The following is a 16,443-nucleotide window of genomic DNA, read 5'->3' on the forward strand; positions in this document are numbered from 1 at the left end:
AAGAAAAAAACTGTCTTCAACGACAGAATTTGATATTATTTGTTTGAATGTAGTGGTGCAACCCGTAAAATGTTTCAGAGCGAATCCTCGGCTGCTGGAGTCAGATCCAGGGCAACCTTGCTGCAACGAACATTTTAACAAATGTCCGAACAACTTTCGGGCTGCTTCAGAGACACTATCGATATGAAACAAAAACAGTTTTGGTTAATAGTTACTGGGTAATCGGTCATTGCTACAAAGGTTGACTCGAAGGGAAGGCCATATCGACTGTTGGAATACATACATAATTTTCACAAAAGTACACAACAGTCCCATATTATTTTGTGCATGTACCAACACTTCACGAAATATGTGATATTTGCAATCAAAACGCCCGACCATCGATCTAAATTTTCCTTTCGTTTATTTATTCGCTTTCAATAGTAGAAAAAATAAAAATCGACATCAAAATAAATACATAAAATACAAGTTTGGCTTACATTCCGTTACAGTGACAATCCGTGCTCACCACTATCACCGGGGCTGGTCCTTGGTAGTGAGCATTACAGATTCGCTCTTCTATCGCATGTTTCGCTCAATACTTCCCCTACGCTACGCGGATAGTGAATGTTTTGTTTTGTATGTCTGTATGTGTATGTTTGTGTTTGTAAGTGTTTTGATGAATTTTCATAATTACCGACACTTGCTAATTGTGCAAAATTATGGCGTGTGTTCTGTGAATGCTCGCACGTCCCATTCACGTAGCTTAGAAGGTTTTGGGTTGAGCTCTAGCGTGCGACTTAAATGGCTAATGAAACAACTCAATATTATTGTTCTTGAGAGTAACAACGAAAAATGTTTCCTCTTTTTCAAATTCAAATTGAGTACACAGTGGAGAGAAAAAAAATGTAGACAAAAATAATCTAGTTTCACTATTCTACTTGTTTAAAAACGATGGCACCCTTTTTGCTTGAGTAATATGTCTCTCCGCTTTCGTTTTAGTCTGTTTAAAACACGATAACTGTTCGCTTGTTCAATCTGCTATCTCCCTCTCTTTTTCCCTTTCTGTCTCATTTAATTGAAGAGCTTTCCAGCTATTCCTAAAAATAATTACAAATCTTACAAAATAGGTGAAATATTTTGAATGTCTAACGGTTCAGTTTATTTTTGTATTTTTTATTACTGTGTCGTTTTTCTTTATTATTTATCATAACCTTAAAAATTACTACGCTTACACCGGAAGAGGTTGTCTTGCTTATGTTTTTGTGTCGTTTACCTTCTAAATTCATCTTCATTTTAGTTTGTTTCATCTAATTCAGTGAGTTTTAATTTTAACGTAAATTTTGTTGGTTGTAGTGTAATTTTTATGTTTTGTTTTAATTGTTCAGACTATTTCTTGGTATTGATTTTTTTGTCTTGTTCGTGCCTCTAAACGATCCACTTTCTCTAATTATCAAATATTCAAACATTACAATTTCTATTTTACATATTGCGCTCGTCGCAGCATCTAGACTACAGTTCAAGCTCGGTCCGATAGATGGCAGCGTTAGTAAAAAAACAACCATTAATCCGTCGTCAGTTTAGAATGCTGGGAACTCGATTCGCTTGGAATGTTTGAACAAAGATGAACACGAAACGGAACGAAACCCGGGTGGTGGCAAAACGGGAATGTCTGAATAGCACTATGCTTGAAGCCAAGGGACAAAGAAGGGCACAGGTTAGAAACTACTAAGCACTGCCATCTAGCGGAAAACGAGCTCGACACTCTCATCACACGAAAAAGGTATCTACACAGGCGGTTTCGGGTTAAAAATAGGGTCCCTGATAAAATACTGACGATACTCGCTCACAAACCCGTCGTTCGACCGCCTACTCCGGCGCGTTTGGGAGTTCACTCAGACACACACACATGCACGCTGGCAACCGTTAAAAATCTACACTCACAACCAACGTAAAATAATAACCGAAGATGTAGTTGAGACGTGTTGAGAAAAATCACCAATTTTACCGTGTTCCCCGCTGTCTTTGATTAAATTGACCCCAAAGTATGTGTCTGTGTGTATGTTAGTGTGTATGTGTTCGGTAAGAACAACCGTATCACTACGATTTCATGCAGTTTTTAGTATAGTTTTCCGTTTAACTCTAACCTTTTCAGTTCTATACAAAAATGTGCCTTTAGCTTTTGTTTGTTACTAGTTTACACGACATTTTTTATTCGAGTCCTAAAATTCTCTCTTGTTTCTTTTATCGCTTATACCTAATAATCATAACGAGTTTTATTTTGAGCTTTTCTCCGCAGTTATCTTAATTTTTGTCTGAGTCATTCTTGTTTTAGGTTTATTTTTTAAATGTAAACTTCAACGAGTTTTCAACTATAGAATAAGTTTTTGAATGGGTTTGTGTGAGTGTGTGCTGGTCTGGCTGTCACACGGTTCGCCTCTTTATCTACATCTACATCAACAAACACCGCTCATTATTATGTTCCATCAGTGAACAGTGAGTGAGTCTCGCTACGTACGTTTAAAGTGATGTTTTGAATATTACTTTTTGTTGTTGCTTTATTCTTAGAAAGTTTGGTATAAAAACACTCGTCTGTCTCGGGGGGTGTATACAGACTGTGCGGTTCGAGCTTTCTTTTCTTCGACCGTTGTTCTTCCGGTGCCCTCATTCGGTGACACAGAGTACGAGTTTTGTCGTTGGTTTTGTTAAAACTAGATAACTACAATCTAAGGATAATTATACTGTTTCCGAGTTCTATATGTACACTATGCCGGGAAAGGGCAGCCCTTTTCGTACAAATTAGATAAAAAACTGACAGGTCGTGTATGGCATAAATGAAATAGGGGACGTTTCTATTGCGTTGTTAAATTTCTCATTTTTAATCGATTTAATAAATCAAAAGCATTGAATGACTACTGAGTGGTATACAATTTCCAGGAACAACGCTTTTGTTTTTCGCTGGTTAGAATCGAACCCAGCGCGAGTACTTTTTGTATGCAGCAATCAAAGTAGGCCAAAGTTCAAGCAGTTATCTACGAATTATGTAATTAGGTACTTTACTGACACAGTTAACCTCACTTTTCTTGACAGTTCGCTTGTACTGTTTACATGGACTTAGAAAAATTGGTGGACGACTAGATTCGCTCGAAACAAATCGTACGGAATTTTTCTAAGTCCATGTAAACAGTACAAGCGAACTGTCAAAAATGAACACTCAGTTCATTTGTGACGTCAGCGTAAAGTATTCAATAGACTTATATTCAGCGGATCTATATTATAGCCTCCCAGAAAGTTGGTCATCAGTTGTTTGTGCAACTCTGCCCGAGATCGTCTGAGAATTTTCACGGTTTACAATTTAACTAAAATTAAGGCAGTTTGATAGAACGAACATAAGCTCACTTGCACGTTGGCTCCCACGGGTCTAAAAATGGTAGTAACTTGGTAAGAAGTGAGGTCAACATGCAAACGGAAAATCCAAGCAAAGTTCAGGTGAAGATATGTGGAAGCCAGGAACGCACACTTGTTGCTAGGCACCGACCCGACACGCTTGTTTACATTGAGAAAAAAAATGGAATTCGAAGTGAAAATTCAAATGCACAAATGAGCGTTTTCGGACATTTTCCTTCGGTCATCTGCACTTTGGTAGAAAATTTGAAGTTTAGTTAGTAAACGATTAAAGTTTCGCGGATTTTGTTCAGTGGTGTGTGATTAAAGAGCACTTCAAAGTGTTCTGAAAATGAGAAGAACAAAAATAAGTTTCGAAAGGAAACCCCAAGTGAAGAGTGTCGTGTCCGGATGTCACAAAACCACAACTTCCTCACTCAAAGTCAATCACACAACTGACGAACTTTTTTCCATTCGTTTAATTCTATCCGTCGCTCCTGTATATTCTCTTTACGCATTCTCGCGCCTTCAACTTCATATATGTTTTTCTCTCTCCTCTCTCAATCCCTACATCCTTCACTACCTCTACTCTCTCTTTGAATATATTAACCAAAACTGCAAGTTTGGCTCAATGAATTAGATCAAACCGAGAACTACTTATCGTAGATTTAAAAAAAAAACAACGTGCTGAACGTTCCTGAACACGTGCCGATATAACCAAGCATAAATTTCGATACGGAGAGATGACAAGACGGCAGACACCGAATACAATTTGCAATTTTCTTGCTCCCGAAAACACGACGCGCGTTTGATAGTGAACCTGTGTCGAAACCCATTTTCGGTTACTAATACAGTCAAATATGACGTTCTCCAACCACTTTTAAATACAGCACGACAATATATAATTCATACTCTCATCTCATGTGCGCACCATGTGAAAACGAACATACACGGATGCACATCGAATAAAATGCAAAATGCTAGGTGCTCATATCATGTGTGCTCAATAAACGAATCCATACCAACTATCCATTACCGTACGAAAAAGCTATAACGATTTCAGCTAGAACTTTCTTCGTTTCCAAAAAACTACTGGTTTGTGTAGGTGAATCGATGCACCCATGCTAGCACCACTGGTAACCAGCGCGAGGATATATATATATTCTAGCTTTGCCTACACACCACATGTGTGAAAACAACGTACCGCAATACAACCAAGCGAAGCGGTGCCGAAACTTTAGTTCTGGCGAACGGAGAAGGCGCTAGGTACATGGTGAGTTCATATTTTCTCGGTTTTTTTCGCACACGTGTGTTATAGAAACGAGCCATGGTAATGACCATAAGATGTCCTTGCACGAGTTAGCACACTCACACTACCTAAGCAAATGAGAATTCCGCACTCTCATTAACCCTATATACCAACGACCATGCTTCTTTTCGATACGAAAAGGTGACAGCAAATTTAGTAGAAATTTCCTAGCACCGAAAACACGCGCATACAAGCGATCCGGTACGAAGTTCAAGCAATCATCCATGCAGAACGAAAATGCGGTTGCGTGTTTCCACTTTTTTTGCTTCGTTTGTATAGCATGTATCCATATGGCAAATAAATGGTCCATGACAATGTACTCCCGCGATATGAAGAGGCAACTATAAGATTAAATTTTGATCTTGCATATTCATCGCTCTCCGAAGTATGACCCATGACACATGCGCGAACTGGTACCGAAGAGCAAGAGCGCACCCGCGCAAAACGAAAAGGTAATAGCGAGTATAATTTTTCTTACCTTAACTATGCGAATTATATCGCGCAAATTCCTCTCTAAAACACAGCACCGCGTACGCTCAATACACGAACCGGTGCAATGACGAAACCCAAGACCTCTTACAAAAAGAAATACCATTAAAACATATTAGAGTAACGTGCCGTCATGAAAATGCCACCCTATTAGAGATTATCACTAATTCATTAGTTACTCGGCCTACAATCGATGGAATGCATACAATTTGGCATCAATAGCTTTGCTTCGTTGTTAAAAACCAAGAAAATAACACAGTCGCCCTGAAAATGGCGAAATGCTCGCGTTTGAGCGCAACGAAAACTCGAATCAAGTGCCCTACGCTGCTCTAACCAACGGCTTCAAATGGGTAGGATAATAGAAACATGACGAAAATAGGCTCATTACCCTATATGTAGCAACATGTATCTGTGTCCACACACCACAGATCTGGCAAAACGAAAGGACCGCGATTTTATGATTTCTGGCTTTATCCGCAACCCGCATGTATGAACAATCGGAATCAAGTGCACGACCAGTAGGTATCTGCTACGCCGCCATGTTTTGCAATCTAAGATCTAAAAAGTTGTATGAAGATCAATTTACAATCGAAGGAATTGATTCCATACGACACGGCTATTCGATGTTCAAATTCGTTTTATTATCGCTATATCATGGAAGAAAGTGTTTCTCATCCATCAACATGACGAAAACATCACTTTTCTACCATTTATTGTTTACTATTTTAGCTCGATGACAAACATCCAAAGATCGAGTCATGCCGCATCGTTTCTATCTAGTGCGAACCGAGCTTGCAGAGAAATGAGCAGAACAATTAGAACTGTCATGGGGGCCCATAATTTGTGTGCCCGCAGAGATGTTGGCTCATATCAGTTGAATACATTCGGGATATGGGTGCCATATACGTGAAGGCCAGACACTCTCGAAAGAGAAATCACCCCCTTTTTTGCTATAGAAATACGACCCACAGGTCCAAATGCAGTCTCTCTGTTGTAAATTTTCTCTTCTCTCTTCTGCATATGAGAAAGACGAACCCATGCCAAGCCATTCATTTTTACTCTGTTCACACACGCAATACTTGCTTTCATTCTGGAAACTCACGAGAGGCAAAGAGGCAAGTTCAGACTCGGTATATTTCCATTCGCTTCGGAAACACATACCATGTGTACAAACGGGTACCAGTAACGAAACCCACACTCTAGCAAAACGAAAAGGTGAGTTAATACCTTCTCGTTCTGTCCGCAGTTATGTATAGATCTAACCGATCTAACTCCCACGAACGATCGAGCACTCAATGTAACGTAGAGGCAACAGTAAATTCACTCATTTTTTTTTATTGCTACGACAATACATATACAATGCAAACGGGTACAATAGAAAGAAAACCAAAGGCCATACATTCTCGCTCTGTCCGTGTGTGCAGAAAAGTAACCATGCCAACGATCAAGAACTCTAGAGATACGGTGGACATCATGCTCAGATTGTTTTTTTTCACACGCTTCGGAAACGTTACCACGTATGTATACGATTAAGAAAAAACGAAACTAACAGACTCGCGTTATGAAAATGCGATAATGTTCTCATATTTTCTTACTGTATCCAGACAGTGTGTGGTATACACTGCGCATGAGAAAAATCAACAATCCGCGAACTTTAAATTCTACAAATTTATAGTTTCCCTCTCTGGGGCAGTACATATGAAAAATCCGTTCAGGGAAACATATTTTGATTACCCTCTCGGATGAATTATTCTTGGAAATACCCACTCGGGGGAATTATTCTTATGACAACCCTCTCGGGGGCAATACTTACAATGCCCTCACAGGGGTTTATACTTGGTGTACCCTCTCGGGGGAATTACTTTTACAAATACCCACTCGGGGGAATTATTCTTATCGAAACCCTCTCGGGGGAATTACTTTTACAAATACCCACTCGGGGGAATTATTCTTATCAAAACCCTCTCGGGGGCAATACTTGCATAGCCCTCACAAGGGTTTAAACTTGATATACCCTCTCGGGGGAATTATTCGTTTTTTTTATACTCACTTATTTACCGGACTGCGCCATTGTCGTGTCCGGATGTCACAAAACCACAACTTCCTCACTCAAAGTCAATCACACAACTGACGAACTTTTTTCCATTCGTTTAATTCTATCCGTCGCTCCTGTATATTCTCTTTACGCATTCTCGCGCCTTCAACTTCATATATGTTTTTCTCTCTCCTCTCTCAATCCCTACAAAGAGGCGTGGTATTTTCACACAAAATAAGAGCTACAGATGGAATTCCGTCAAAAACTCGGGTTGATTGTATAGGAAACTGTTCTAGCTTCCTCAAGTAGCAGTTTCGTGGTACACGTACGTATTTTTATATTTGCTCATGTCAGATACATGGTTAAGCAGGGGAGAGGGGTATGTGCGGCGTAGGAGCTATGTTGTGGCCCGCATGTATAATGTCCTTAAATCGAGATGTCGGTTCTCATGGTAAAGAGGTACAAGTTTGTCTCTGCCGTGAGACATGTTGGTAGACTTGACGGTTCGTAGTAACTCTCAGAGCCGTAGCGTTCGGTTGGCCAGGATGGCCCCCGCCAAGGGCGCGAAGCTTAAGGGGGCCCTAAAATCTTGTCTGCTTTATAAAATAAGTGAGGATGGCAGTATCATTCCCAGGTACACACAAAATTATTGTTTCGACAGTCGAACTGAAAAGAAAAGCTAAAGCAGACATCAAAAGGCGCAGAACTGAAAATCTACCAAACAACAAACATATGTTGCCGGCGTCGGCGGTAAAACATGATGATGAGTTATGTTCTACCATAGACCATGCGGTAGACTTGGGTGCAACGCCCAACTCCTACTCTGCATAAGGCAAAGAATTCTTCACATTTCCTTTCGATCATGCCCATATGAGCCTGCCTAGTTCTAGTTTTCCGTTCTAAGTTTATAACTGATTCGCTCTAGAATACCTATCCGTCTTTCAATTTCATTGCTTTCGTTTCTCTTAGTCTCAAATTTGCCGAAAATAGCCAACAAAATCGATACAGCAGAACCTTGCGGCAATTAAAACATAGTAACAACAAACATATGACTTCAAATTTCAACCAAAATAGCGAAAATAATTGCAAACTTTTTTCGCTCGTTTTCTCAGTTTCATAGGAACAAGGGGAACGGAAATGTGATCATGAGCAGTACAACAGGCCGCTTTTATAAAGCAGTAGCAAATATCGTAGAGTAAGCTAGATTAATTATCATCGAGATGATAAACCCATGTCTCCTCGATGCCAGGAGGAGTTCCGCAATATCACAAAGTTGCCGGTTCCCAACCTAGGTCCACCCAATCCTGCATTAATTTGAATCACTGGTTGCAATATCACATAAGGTTTGTGGTGTTCCTGGAAGCGTTGTTCTTCTGAATTGTGAATCTTCTGAATTGTATGGATTTGTGGCAGAGTTTTTTCTTGCTGCTATATTTAGCGACCTTTCAAGAGAGAAAAAAGTTATTCTTACAAAAACCTATTTGCTTGTAATTAGTGGAATACTGCATGCATGACGCGCGGCACAAACAACCGACCATGTAGATGATCCTCGTCGAAGAATATGCAAAAGCAGTCTCCCATAGGGTCACTCGACATTAGTTTGAAGGGACACCCCATTTTGTCCCGTCCAGTGCAATCGTCACGCAAAATCTTCGCTCACTGGAGCAAGAGGCCATTGAAACAGACAATCCCGTTCTTCAGTAGATCCACGCATGCCAAGTTCGAATCGATAATTACACCGTCGATCTCAACTTTGTGAGCGGACATGTAAACGCATTAGCTCTTCATGAAAGTCTTGTCGCCAGTAACGTCATTTGTTTGCTTTAGACAAAATATCACAATTCTGAACTTATCTGGACGAACTTTCGAGATATCTGATACAGCTGAATATTTATACGGCTTGTTGAATATTAGACTACTTCGGGGACTATCTTTGATGTGAAAGAAGATCCGATACAGACAAATCCAGTTCAACGTGTTTGATTTTAAATGGAAGCTCGGAGTCTTTGGCGACGAATCCTGTTCGACATACGTTTTAGGATCATTTGAGTCAATTCAGGAGAGTTTATTCATGCAGCCAGATGCAAAGCGACAACTGAAGAATAAGAAAGAAGAGACTGAAATCATGGGGGGTTTTAATTTGAAAGACAAGTCTGAATTTGATAGTAAAGGACTAAAATGGCCATCTATCTTCACACGATATATGGCTGGATGCAAACTATTTTATTAGTTACTGGAGCAAAGAATATGTGAAAAACTTAATCAGCAATAGATCATAAAAGCATCTTTGTCTCATTTGCTTGTGCAAAAAGATGGATGGATTCTTTCTGGAATATAACCGGAATGCCGTGACTGCCCTTGGACTGGTAATTCAAATCTATTGATATGCACCGTAATCAAAAATTCACCAATCAATTCAAAGTTGTCTCCTCAGTATACTTGATACACGGTAGAGTGCCACTATTTATGGTCTTCCTGAAATTTCAAATCGGACACGCCTCGAAAGTATTGGACCTCGACAAAAGTCACCATGCAATGTCAGCGTTAAGATATAGTGTAATGTTGAAAAAATGTCTTCGTGGTGCAAGAAAAATTCTTGAATTGAGATGGGACTTGAGTTTGAGAATGCAGTTTTTATTTTTTTTTTGCATGCCAAATGTTTTAAAAATCAATGAAATGTCAAAATCTGGTGTCAATTCGAAACAAAAATTATTTTTTTTCGTTTTTATTTGAAGATCTCAGTTTAAACATTAAAAGCACCAGAGAGGAAACTTTAACAAAACTATTGTTTATGAGAAGATACAAGATCCCTTGTTTCATGCATTTCTAAGACATCTGGCATGGAAAATATATTAAAAGCAGCCTTTTCAAACCCCACTATTAACTCAAATCCAGAATTTTCCAAGTTCCATAAAAGCTCTCTTATAAAAAATCAGGGTGGACGTAGATCTCGACGTTTCATTACATCTTAAGCATCAAAAATGCGAATTCAGTTTTTGAATATTCTGTAGGTCCTTTTGTATTTTTCATGGGTGAAAATTTTTGCACTTTCGCCGTTTCGCACAACCCCTTAATCGTGTTCGATTGAGCTAAACTTTTGCAAAGAGACTTTCGTCGAGGTGCTAATGCTATTGAGGTGCGTCTGGTTATTAAATGCGATGATCACCTGTTTTCCATACATGCCATGGCACCCTAATATACAGTCTTCTAAATAGATGCTCCCTCCGTCGCCTTCAAACACCTAGCGTCAACTGATTTCATGAATATACAGTAAAATATTTGTGGCTGGAATTTACAAGAAATGAACGACAGTCAAACAAGAAACAAGTAGGGAGTAGGTGCGCCATTTCCATGTACACAAATTATTATTTGAATGTCGAACTGAAAAAGAAAGCCAAAGTATACACCAAAGGGACGCACAGCTGAGAATTTGATATGACCACGCTACGACTAAGGTCGAGTCCTGCCAGTAGAAGAAAACGATTTGTTCGTAGGATTTTAAGCTTGTTCGCTAGGGTTCCTAGTACGGATCCTTTTTCGTATGAACCGGTTTCCCGGTACTGTATCCCTCAGTACCGATAAAATACAGGAACTGGAATGTTTTTGCCAAAAAAAACAAATACCAGAGCAACATAACATGTTGAAAAATATCCTTTTATTGGTGAGCTTTTATATGTTTCAGCCTACCTTCTTATCTCGTCCAGAGCAGAAACAAAAATACTCTGTGATTTGTGCTGCTTTGTTGCTTATTCACTGCACAAATAGTACAATATCGTTCCTCTGGCTGAGAAGTGATATTAGGAAACAACACATGAGTGAAACGTGCTTCTACTACGAGAATTTCCATTGCGACTGACTTTGAACAAATTCTTATTAGACCAAATGTGTGCTTGGTAGAATAGTTCCTAAACCGGCGATAAACCTCACAAAGGAGTTACACCGTGGACGTAATGAAGTACTGCCAACGTTCATAGAAATTTAACCGAGGTTGGAAGCGTCATTGTGAAGAATTTCATGTAACACAACATTGAATTTGAGCAAAAATTCCCGTGTATATGGATGATGGTAAAATCAAGGTACATCGATTTACACCACGCACCAACTTGGAATTTCTAAAAAAAATCATCGAATGAAGGAGAATTGAAATCTATTCGTCAAAGCTACTTTTTCCCATGTATTTCCCACAGTTCATGTTGTGAGAATTCAGATGACGAAACATATTTCCTCATAGCTGGCTTTGGATGCAAATCACATATATTCAAACAACGCTGATCGGATCCCTACGTGCTCTATTCGGATTGAGGTTAGGTACTAAGTCGGTGCTCCTGCTTTTATAGATTAATATTTAACAGCAGAATGTATACAGGCGTGACTTAGATCTGAATCTTCGGCACATAGCGAATAAACGCTTATAAGACATTCAAAAAAAAACAAATCAATTTTTATTTTATTCATGCTAGTTCACAATACATTAACGAAAGATCGTTGTATTTATTTATTCGTTCTCAATTTCTTCACGCCGGTACCAGTGGCTTCAAACGGCGAAACAAGAAAACGAGGATTACATCACATACTCCTGTAAAGTGAACACAGCTTGTATCCATTTCAAGCTGCAAGAACTGTAGGAAGATCAGTTTAAATGTTTAATCTTTGTGTGCGGCCTGATATCGCCGAAGGATGCGGATATACGAATTGTTCTTGTATCGCGTCAAAATCAAGTTCAAAGTGTTCATGGAAAGCAACAGCTACACACCAAAAATTGATTGTCAGCCATTTGAAGTACGTTCAGCGCTATGTGGAGACAGCGATATACATCTACCGGTTGAACTGCAGCTGGACTCTAGCTCAGATATAACCATTATATCAATGCAAAACTGGATCAACATCGGGGTCCCAAAGACAACTCCACTGGATAGTCAAGTGCGGGCAGCTTCAGGGGACAGATTGATTACTGCTATATTTTGTTGTGCTGACCTTGAATGTTTTAGGCTCCGATCTGATGGCTCAGTTTGGGTTCTGAGACGTATCATTTTTAGCCAACAACCAGATCAGCAGATAATAGATTTTGAAAACAATGTTCCCCGAAGTGTAAGCCAACCTTATGGGTCTGTGCACTACAACACAAGTGCGACTTACTCTCAAGTCGGACGCTCGGCCAGCGACCATTTTCATACAATATGGAAGCGTTTGTCAAAGACAAACTGAAGTGACTGAAAGATTTGGGCATCCTGTCACCTATGTGGATGGTGCAGACCCCATCGTGGTGGTCCTCAAGTCAGATCGCTCCGTTCGTATTTGCGCATATTTCTCCACTGGATTGTACAGTGCGCTCGAATCAAACAGCTACCCATTTCCACTCCTAGAAGACCTTTTTCAACGGATGGCAAAATGCACGATGTTTAGCCCCATCGATCTGTCCAACGCATATCTTCAAGTCGAGGTCGACGAGGAAAGTTTGAAGCTTATCACGATCAACACCCACAAGTGGTTCTATCGTTTCAACCGGGATTCCCCTGGGGCCAAGAGCACTCCCGACGCTTTTTAGCAAATCATGGATGCCATGCTGAGTGGACTAACATGTACATCTCCGTATCTCGACGACATGCAGATCGGTGGTTGCACGGCACAAGCCGAATCTGTATCATGTTCTGCCTAGACCAATAGTACGGATTTACGGTAAAGTTTGAGAAGTGTCGTTTTTATGCGCAAGGTGTAGCACCTGGATCAGCTTCATGATACGGACATTATCAGCCCTGACCTAGACAAGGTCGAGGTTATCGTCAATATGCCTCCGTATCATGTTGTTCCCGCGTTGTACACCGGTTTTCCAGACGCATCAGAGAAAGCAATCTACCATGCCGGAAGTTTTGATGACGGACAACGGCCCGCAGCTCACCAGTGATACCTTCGAAGAGTTTTGCGAGGCTAATGAGATCATGCATCTCAAAATAGTACAATTCCACCTCCAAAGCAAAGTACAGGCGGAACGCTTGTTGACAAAGGGACTGTCAAAAAAATTCAAGCAGGAGGAGAAGATTTTGACGACCTGCTGAAATCCTTCTTGGTCGACAGATACGAACGTCCTTGAAATGACTTCGTTACTTCGAAAGAGAAGAGCTTTGACGTGATAAACAAAGTGTATGCTCAAGTGCACCAAGACAACAACTGGTGCTGGATCCTGGAACGTGTTGGACCAGTAGAGTATAATGAGTGGCTTCCGGAACGACAACGAATAATCCGCTCACACAACAATCAGCTGCGGAAACGTTGATGCTGCTACCACTGTAACAGCGCCACCATCAGCTGAGCCGGAAAGATTGAACGAATTACAGTGAAAGTTCTTCGAGCCGGTGATTCAGCAACGACATTGTGCTCGAGCTCTTGCTACCGGACCTGATCATGATGAAGCGCTTCAACGTCGTCCTTCGAGATAACGATTTGTACTGATCTGCCACAAGCCGTGCCAGGAGAGGTGTTGAACTACCACCCTATTCTTCGGACACCCACGCCTATCAACCGATAGCTGTAAACCGACCGCTGTCATCCAACCGTATGTGATCGATGCCACCTGCCAACGAAGACGTCAGACATCCACAGCCGGCTGAACACGAGACGTGTACTTTAATTTAGTTGTAATTAATAGTGTTTGTTGCGATATCGTCTCGTTTACTTCCACTTCGTAACAAATATGGCTGATCGGCGTTTCATCTGAAAATAACAGTCCCTTGGCATCCAACAAACGAATAGACCGCAAACCTACAACAAGAACTACGGGTTTTTTTTTATTCTCGTCCGTCGGCCTTTGTACACACTGAGTTCAAATCAGCGACGCCAGGGAGGTGACTCCACCATCTGAACCATTGATATCGGCCCATCAACCCATGGACCGGGCCAAAGGCATTATTTTCATACCGAAGGAAGATGTGACCACAGATTTTTCACCTAAGAACCCAGACCCACTGGGACGAGTGACGGTCAAGCTTACCACTCAACAATCGGCGCCGTCAGCTAAGGGGGTTACGAAGTGTACACCAGACGAACTTCGTTATTGAAAAACCTCATCGACTGCAGACAATATTGGCTTATGTAAAACATAGTTTATTCATTTCAGAACTCAAGCAAGAAACGTGGGGATTCGCCAAAAAAGAGAACGGTTCAACGTGAACGGGACAGATTGGAGTTCCGCTTTAGGGTTGTCACCCCTCCGGGTGTAACCCGGAGACTCCGGTTTTTGGAGACGACCTTCGGGCCTCCGGGTATAACACCGATTTCGCCGGGTCTAGTGAGACGACAAATAATTTTAACTTTATTTGTTTCAAACGAGTTCTTCCGGTGTTAGTATTGACTGCTTCTGCAACAGTCCTCAACTCTTGACCCTTTGTTGGAACTTCCCTAGCGACTGTGATAACAAATAACCAATTTGTTGCGCCCGCAAAAAAAATCCGGAAGACACCGCAATGTGTCCTAGGCGATTCAGCTTTCTTGCCAACTTCACTCTACTTCTCGAGTTAGCTGTGGCAGAGGTTAATCCTTGTTCGGCTTATCCTCCACAGCGAGAGTGGCTAGCGCTTTCGGTTTTTTTTGTTAGTCAGGGAAGTGAAATGCTCTAAGACCAGCATATTAGGCGGCAACAACCGCACTTAACCAGGAAATCAAACTCAGTATGAAAATCTGCCTAAAGTTATTACCGCAACGCCAATTCAAATCCATAGGGCGACGCCTATAGAGTTGCCTTGGCGAAGACCACCGGATAGGTGCCCGGAGAGGATGAGAGTCATCGTAGAAGCGGTATTTCCACATCATGAACTGACGGCCTGGCCACCCATGCCATACGGGACGCAGAATGACTACAAAGAAGAAGCTCGGGTAAATAACGAGAAGCTCATGGTGATGGCAAAAGCCTTGAGAACCAGGAAGGCCCCGGGACCAGACGGTATCTCAAACGTGGCTCTGAAAACAGCAATCCTATCGGACCCGGATATGTTTAGGACCGCGTTGAAAAAGTGCATCGACGATGGTGACTTCTACGACATCTGGAAGCGAAAAAAGCTGCTACTGTTGCAAGCCCCCTGGAGATCTTCAGCGTACAGACTGACATGCCTGTTGGATACAGTCGGCAAGGTGCTTGAAAGAGTAATCTTTAACAGGCTTACAACATACAGAGAGGGAGAGAATGGACTACCAAATATGCAGTTCTGTTTCCGGAAAGGTAGATCCACCGTGGATGTCATACGAACGGTCGTGGAAACTATGGAACTTCCTCTGTAGGATTCTGAGGAGCTACTTCCGGAACCGGTAACTGATTTACGAAACTGGCGCCGGAAAAAGAAGTGTAACCGTAACAGCGGGCGTTCCACAGGGTTCCATACTCGGCCCAACTCTTTGAAATGCTACGATGAAGTACCGAAGGAGAGCCGTCGATTTTGTGCACGACGTGGTGCTTATTATGATCGGCGAATCACTAGAGAAAGTAGAAGTACTCGCAACGGAGGCGATAGATGCTGACGCTAGCTTACCACGAAACCGATATGGTTTTGATAATCAACCGAAAGGCAGTGCATCAGGCAAGAATGTCGGTCGGAGATAGTATCATCAACTCAAAGCGGGAAGTTACACAACTGGGAGTGACGACCGGCTAAGCTTTAATAAGTGATCTCGGCACTATCTCGGATCATGCCCAACAATTCGGCGAACAGCAGCAGTAAAAAGCTATTACTGGTCCACATCGGTGCTCAGATACGCACGACCTGATTGGGTGACGGAACTGCAGACGAAGAGGAATACATCTCAGTTGAACAGCACGTTCAGGCAGATGGCCATGCGGGTGTACAGCGTGTACCGCACTATCTCGTCAGAGGCAGCTTACGTGATAGTTAGAACGATTCCCATAAACCTTCTACTCGAAGAGGATAGCAAGTGTTATAGGGATCGAGGCACGAGAGGAATCCGTAAACGAGCCCGAGGTGATACCTTAATCAAGTGGCAGCATCAGTGGGATAATGCTGTAAACGAAAGATAGACCCATCGACTAATTCCATGCTTGTCGGTGTACCTGAACAGAGCGCACGGTAAGCTGAACTTCCACATGACGCAGTTGTCTTGTCATGGCTGTTTCAAAAAGTACCTGAACAGGTTTGGCCACGCGAGTTCGCCGTTCTGCATCGCGTGCGGTGATGCAGAGGAAACACCTGAGTACGTCGTTCTCGAATGCCCGCGATTCGAGCACGAGCAAAACGAAATGAGAACC

At 41.6% G+C, this 16,443-nt stretch overlaps 1 long non-coding RNA gene across 1 annotated transcript; it reads right to left on the reverse strand.

Moving 5' to 3' along the window:
* Positions 1-386: 386 nt before the first annotated feature.
* On the reverse strand, positions 387-16,440 carry LOC131685523 (uncharacterized). Its single transcript, XR_009304831.1, has 2 exons — positions 6,632-16,440; positions 387-6,419 (listed from the first exon to the last, which is right to left on the reverse strand). It is a non-coding gene; the product is annotated as an uncharacterized LOC131685523 (long non-coding RNA).
* Between the last annotated feature and the right edge of the window lie 3 nt (positions 16,441-16,443).

Source organism: Topomyia yanbarensis, chromosome 2, assembly GCF_030247195.1.
Source record: "Topomyia yanbarensis strain Yona2022 chromosome 2, ASM3024719v1, whole genome shotgun sequence".
NCBI classification, from domain to species: Eukaryota; Metazoa; Arthropoda; class Insecta; order Diptera; family Culicidae; genus Topomyia; species Topomyia yanbarensis.